This window comes from Furipterus horrens, unplaced genomic scaffold (assembly GCF_987537825.1).
Source record: "Furipterus horrens unplaced genomic scaffold, mFurHor1.1.pri manual_scaffold_5, whole genome shotgun sequence".
NCBI classification, from domain to species: domain Eukaryota; kingdom Metazoa; phylum Chordata; class Mammalia; order Chiroptera; family Furipteridae; genus Furipterus; species Furipterus horrens.
In genome coordinates, this window is record NW_028327175.1 from 37524452 (window position 1) to 37531852 (window position 7401).

Sequence of the window (7401 nt, forward strand, 5' to 3'; positions counted from 1 at the left end):
CTGCTGGTCAAAATAGATTCGCATTTGACTTTCAATGGAGGCCACAGCTGATGGCCAGAATGAATCTGTTCACTGTTTCCTAGCCCCTCCTCTCTACACCCCTGACCGCTCTCCCCAATCCAAGCCCTTCCCTGGGGTCATGCAGTCCCCGGCCCTTCAGGGACATAGGGGGATTCCCACCCGGGGCCATTCCCTGAGCACTAAACTGGCCAGTTCCTGCTTTGTTGGGACAAAAGTGCCCCCAGGCATTGTTTCGCAGGACCCAGAATGCAGGGGGCCTCAAAGAGAGGAGATACGCAGCAGCAGCTATTCTCGGTGTCAAGGCAAGGAATTCATTTGTGAAGGCTTGGGCTTCCCTGGGAAGGAAATGCACACAGAAAAGGCTCACTGCCAACAAATTCTCATAAGCAGAGGGGGAAGAAAGGCCATTTCCACTCAGCTATCCATGTGGGATGTGGGAAGAGAAGAAAGGCAAACATCCTGCCCAGGGAGTGAGCAGGGGGACAGGTCTCCTGGTGGGCTGGGCTGGGCTGCGGCCACAGGGCCTTTGGCTCCACTATGAGGCATGATTTTCTTTCTGGAGATCTCAGCCTTCATCACCAAAAGGCCCAGTGACCTGGTTTCCGGGCAGGCTCCCTGGTACTTACAGACCGCACTGTGTTCTAGGACTCAGGGCCCGTTCCTTCTGATATTGGTTCAGTCCCTTCTCCTCTGTGCTCCAGCTCCTGGCCCTAACCCTAACCCTAATGCTGGACAGGGTACAACCATCCCAGAAGGAGGCTCTGGCCTTCTTTGAATAAAAGTAATCCATTTATGGACCGAGTTGGACTTCATAAGGTGTCAATCTGTGCTATACTCTGGTGCTCCCTTCCACAGCTCTGGGTTGTCACCTGACTTTTCCACTCAAGCTCAGCTTTGTCAGCCAAACTAGTTTAATTATTCACAAATATTAAAAATCTAGTCAATCTATAGCAAAGCTCTATTCACTCATATATTTCAAATCTCTGCCCCCACCTAACCCCTTCTTGGCCTGGTTTGGTCTTGGAGGCTTCCAGTGGGGAAGGTCTCTCTTCTTTCTTCTGCTTCCTCTCTTACCCTGTCGCTCTTCTTTTGCCCTTTCAGGGTCTTGACTAGGGAAAGGGGCATCGGAGAAAAAGTGCACGGTCTGGAAGATTAGGTTACAGTCTGGAGTCAGGGCACTCAGGGCTTACCCCAAATGTGGGGTGCTTTTACAGATTCTTTGGAGACTCACCGCATCCCTAGGGATCTCCCATTTGTAGCGACTGGCTGCGGGCAATGCTTCCACTTCGTTTTCCCATGACGCTGTTGGCTTCTCCTTCGCCCTTCTTGCCTTCTCCTCAGTTGGCGCCATTCCTGGGGCCCATCTGGATGTAGGCATCGCCTCTCCCAGCCACAGCATTGCCTTCCATTTTTGAGTCAGGAGTCAGTCTCTGCACTCACCCTAATTCCAGGAGACACGAATCAAGCTCCCCTCCAGAGCTGTTTCCTTGAGGATGCCCTCCCTTGCCTCCTCTCTCACCCTCCACCCACCAATGGATTGCCTGGCAGTTTGATCACTCTAGAGAAATCCTTCCTGCCAGCCTCTTCATTTCCTGAGCTCCAAATCAGTTGGGCCAGCATCCTACCCATCACCACCTCCAGGCTAAGAAAAAGACAGGCTGTTTGCTAGAAGGTCCAAGCCTCACTCAGAGGGTGGGGTCTGAGCATCTATTGTTCTTAGCTTGCGGTGCCTCAGGCAACACTCAGAGACAGGGAGAGTCCTGTTTAACAACTGTTTAGACAAGCAAACGCCCACTAAGACTGTGTCACCTGCAATGCCAGCCTTCGCGTCCCAGTCTGAAGGGCTGGCGGGCAGCCTGAGCCTCTCCCAGGTGGAATTCCCGGGCCTCATCCCCAGTTGCTCTCTGCTTCCTGGGTGCACGTCAGCCTCCCTGAGGCACCTCACTATGGGAGAAGAGGCAAGGTGGGGCTGAAATGCTTCCAAATCATTGTAGCCCAACCTGCCCAGGCCAGAAAAGTCATCAAGGGCATCTCAGTTTGGGGAATGTGGAATCTGGAGGGCAAGAGGGACGGTAGTGCTCTTGTGTTCTGGAGTTTCTGGATTAGCTTTGGCTGAACCACTGGCCAGCCAGGGGACCTTGGCAACATCACTGTGCCCCTCAGGCCTCAGGGGCTTCACAAACAGAGCTGGGCCTCATGTCTAAGACTCCTCCAGCAACAGGGCAGACAGGAGTGGGAAATGCATCTTGTCACAGGATTCCTTCAGTGTGTCATGAGCCCAGAGGGTGCTGGTAACCAACATGTGCTGGACAGTTGTCTCTTAGCAGGTCCAATGGTACCACGGAGCCCCCGTTTGCTCTTTCCCCAGCATTCTCATGTTGCTATGGCCACCATCACAGACTCGGTGTCTGGCACCAGAATCTAGGCAGGACCCTGACTCCTCCCAGCTCACCATGACAGCAAGTCCTGCAAAGTCCCAAGGGTTCTGCCTCCAAAATTTGTCTTGAATCAGTTCATTCTCTATTTTGATTTGCTTAGAAAAGACCTGTGTCATCTCTTATCTGGATCCTTCTTCTTTCTGGAACCTTCCTTGATTGGTCTTCATCATCACATACTCTGCTAACTCCCTTACTATTGCTTCATTGTACCTCCTAGCGTGTGCTTATATATGTGTGGGGTTATTCAAATAGCATCTCTCTTTTTCCCCCAGACTGTAAACCCCCCAGGACTGGGTCTATTTTACTCAGAATTACTTCCCAGTGACTAACACAGAGCCTAGTACATAACAGATGCTCATTAAGTCTTTAATAAATAATGAGTAAAAGAACGAATGAATGGCCAGTCCTACAGTCTCCAGGCCATCTCCCTGATCTTCGACTCTGCTCACTCTAGATTCTTCAATTTTCTTACCAAATCTAGGCTCCAAAATCCTACAGGTAACAGGAAGACAGGAAACCTCATAGCCTGGCCCTTCAGAGTCCAGTTCCAGTTTACTCATTCACCAACCTCATCCCAAGAGAGCTAGGGCTCTTGTCCCAAGCCCTAGCGCAGGTTTTCTCAACCTCAGCACTATTGACATTTTGGCCAGATTATTTTTTGTTGTAGGGGCTGTCCTGTGCAGTGTAAAATGTTTAGCAGTGTTACCGGCCTCAACCCACTAGATGCCAGTAGTACCTGCAGCTGTTTATGCAAAATGTCTTTAAACAATGCCAATGTCCCCTGAGGAGCAACTGCCCTCAGCTAAGAATCATTACTCTAGCCATGAGACAGACTTCCCCCAAATATACTAAGCTCCCTGAAGTTCCAGGTCTTGATCAGTCCTACTCCCCCAGCCTGGGATAAGAAACTCCCAGATCCAACCCAGTGCCCCCTTTTTCTGTGCAACCTTTCCTCATTTCTCGGGGCAAAGACCAAGGATAATAATGTCGACCATTGTTATACTTGTGAGACTCTTAGGAAGACAGAAAATCTCAATTTCCAGGGAAGGCCTTGGCGGAAGGCACAAAGGCAACGCGTGTCAAATCCATAAACAAACATTCTGTATGACCATAGTAGGTGCCCATGGAAAGAAACAGAACATTTGCCTTCAGATAGCGGATGGATGATGTGTGAATGAGGGGTTTATCTTGTGAGGTGCGAGTAACCTTTCAAAACCACCCCCCTGCTGGCTGCGGCTTGGTGGGGTGAGATTTTCTCCGCATCGCACCGGGAAAGAGTTTGGGCAGAAGCACTCCTTTTCTCAAAAACACCCACTTGCAGGCGGAGACAGGTGGGAAGAAAGCACATAACAGAGGAGTCACAGTTAAGACAGTCAAGGGCCAGGCTTTGTCAATGGGATCACCTGTGAGCTTTTCTGGTTTCCCCAAAGTCTTAAGCCCGCTTTTAACATCTGGCAAAGACACCGGGAAAGTGCGGATAAAACGCCAGCCCTCTGTGCGCTCCCCCAGCACCTCCATCACCCTCTCCGGAGGCCTTCTCTGAAAGGTGTGCCTTCACTAAATTGTGTTTATTCAAATGATCTGCCTCAGAAGGATGCCAGGCCTAGCAGGAACCCTCTAGAGATTTGAACCTGCAGTTCACCGGAGCAGAAGTATTTCAAACCTGAAGCTTAGGTCACTGAGCCAGGCCCTGGGGGAGACTAAATGCAAATTTTTGTTCTTTAATTTAAATCTGGGCAGGAGGAAATGTGCCACACAAGAACTGTGTGGCCTGGGAATGCTGGAGCCCGCAGTGCTCCCAGGTCTCTTGCCCCTGGCTGCAGCAGGCGCCCTTGGCTGCTGGAGGGGAAAACACCCCACCCTGCTTCTTGCTGCTCCTGCACAGGGCTGGAGGATTTTCTTTCTTCAGCAGAGAATCTCTTTGCATTTAATGAGTGCCTACTGCGTGCATGGCACAAGAGTGATCTCATCTAATTCTGGCCACAGCATCAAGGAGGTATAATTTGGAGATTGGGGCTGAGGCTTTAATGAGGTCACACATCGGGCTGACACCACTGGGTTGTAATTATTCCATTTTAGTTTGGGTAAATCAGAATGCCATGGGCTGCAGAAACTAAAGTATCCTCGTGTTCTTTAGCGCCCTTTCTTGGGGCAAATGCCTGTGAATTAGAACCTAGGTGAGGCGCTCAGAGGGCCTGTCCCACCAGCGGACTGCGGGTTGTTAAACACCCAGGTCTGGGCCCTGGTACTGGCTTTCATGTGCGGATGCCAATGAGCAGCTCCAGACAGTCCCCGCCACAGCTTTCAAAGATCTATGTGCTGCTTGGTTGGTGCTTGAGGTAAATCTTGTCATTTTCATTTCTCAAAGCATTTGTATCAGGCACTGTGCGCATGGGGCCCGAGTTAGGCCCTGGCAGCCTTACCTGGGAACTTCCCCAACTGTCTCCAGCTGCAGATGGGGCCTGTGCTCACTTGCTGTGAGCCTCCGTCGGCTGGAGGGCGTCACCTGAGCCGATTCCTGCAGTCTGGCTTTCCAGGGTGGATGCTTTCATTCACCTGCTCCACTGAGGCACATGGTGGGAGCCCAGTCTGCACTGGGCGCTGGTGTGTTCCCATCAGTGAGCGACTGGAGCTGGCCAGAGTGGTCTCCAGCTGTCTTTCCTGGTGACTCAGTCCCACTGAAGGGCTGAACCCCCAGTGAGCCTGCAGGAGACCAGAGGACAGTGACCCCTGGGCTGCAGGGAAGAGAGAGGCCCAGGAGGCCTGCACTGCCTGGACAGTGGTCAGCTCAAGGGAAGGCCCGAGGAAGGCAGACACAGACTGTGGGCTGGTCTTGAGCCAGTCCATCTGACATTCGCGTTCCTTCGCTGGAGAAGCAGCGTGAGGGGCACGAAGAGATGATGTTGCCCAGAAGGCACATATTTCGTCTCCAGACAAGATGAGAGTATCATGGGTTGAATTGTGTGTCCCCGACTCCCTGTACCTCAGCACATGGTCTTCCTCAGAAACAGGGTCGTTCTTCCCTATGGGAAGAAGTCCCTGTCCCCACAGGGTCCCCCTCCAGCCTGCCCAGGGAAGCTGCTGCTGCTCTGGCCCCCTCCCGGCCTCTCAGGGAGAGACAGCGGGCCTAACTCAACCCAGTCCAGGCAGCGCCTCCAGCTGCTGCGCGTGGGTAGTGACGGTGTTTCAGTGTTGGAGCCTACACCAGCTCTGGGGAAGAAATCGTTCCCATTACTTCATTTCTCTTCTAACTACTCACCTTACTCCATGCCACTCACTGGGTTGTTCCCTGCCTTTCTCCCAGGAGCAGAGTATTTGCAGAGAAGGAGGGGAAGTCGGTTTGCTTCAGGCCACACAGAGGGGACCTCAGCATGGGCGTTTCTCTGCCCCGCGGTCCAATGATTGAAGACAAGGAGCCAATACTTAGCCAGTGCCTTCTGGGTCTGCTGGTGGGGTGACTGGACGCCATTATTACCTTGCCTTGCGGGACCCTTTCACAGGAAAACAAACCAGCTGATCAAATTGTCAAGTCGCCTGGCTTAGGCCTCATGCAGCACAGTGTGGAGTGAGAAATGAAAGAGATGGCGCAGGTCCCGTCCCCAGGAGACTTCCATCCTATTGGAGGGCTGAGGCTCTGTGGGCACACTGTTTTCGGGAAAAGGAGGATGAAAGAGCACCGAGAGTCATAAAGAAACCACTGGAGAAAATAAGAATTTTAAGCCAATTGGGCCCAGGGGGCGGTGATTCAGTTTGAGGAGGAGGAAGGAGAAGATGAGGTTATGTGGGAAACCCTCAACCTGGATTCTCAGACTCCTTAGGGATCCTGTCGCCCCAATTTTAAATGCCACAAACAGGGCTCCGAACGGGCTGGGCTGGGTACGTGGTTTGAATCGCTGAGTTAAGGGCACTTCCCAGACCTCACGTTTGGACTTCTTTCCAGAATTGGCTTTTTCTGATGGGAGCCCACTTTGTCTCTTAAATGACTACAGAACCTTCCGTCTGTTTGATCCACAGCCATGTTTAAAATGCACACACACACAGAAGCTACTTTGAATTTTCACTGTTTCTCGCCTAGGGAAAAAGAAAAGAAGTTCGCTCTCCAGAATCCAAGCCCTAAACTGTCTTTAGAATGGGCGGATACAGGCTTCCTTTGTGCAGTTTGCCAAGGATTTGGAATGCCATGTGTGGCTGCTCTTGTTCTGTTCCTTTCTGGTGAACAATGAGCCCTCCTTCAAGCCCAGGAATCCAGCTCATTTCCTGTATCTCCTATTTCACTCGACATGTGGTACCCGATTCCTGTAAGTAGCATGATGCAAGCCTAGTGGTCAGAGGAGGTGGCAGTGCAGGGAGGCCTAGGTGACTTCCATTAAATGACAGAACACATCCCATCCCACACCCAAGAGCATCCTCAGGTGGGAGTTCCTTTGTGAGCATCTTAGAGGATCAGCTCCAGCATGGGGTGGGTTAACAGTGGCAGAATTAATAGATGAAGAAACGTCTGTCATCAGTGTGATGCTCTGACTCCTCAGGGCACTGTCACTTGAGAAAATTGGAGACTGAACACAGAAGAAAGTCAAAGGACAGTCTGCATTTTAGGAGTTTTGGCAAGACTACTTGCTGGGGCCTTGATAAGCAGCCATGCTGGGTCACACTGTTCTGGTGACTGTCTTGTTTATTTTGGCTTCCCCAACATGGCAAAGCCTCGCAGGCAAAGAATATTGCCTCACTCAGCTAGGCTTCCCACCAAGGTGATTCCTGGCACAGCTGGGGTGTGTTCCATCTTAGGATAAGTGCCTTTAATCAATAAAGTAGGTACAGGTTAATTCAGTTTCTAATGCATGTTCTGGTTGACAGAGGCATCGTGGGATGAGTCCTGCAAGGTCTGGTCGCTTAAAACTTCAATCTAGATACATGAAGAAAGGGCTCTTCAACTTTCTTATTT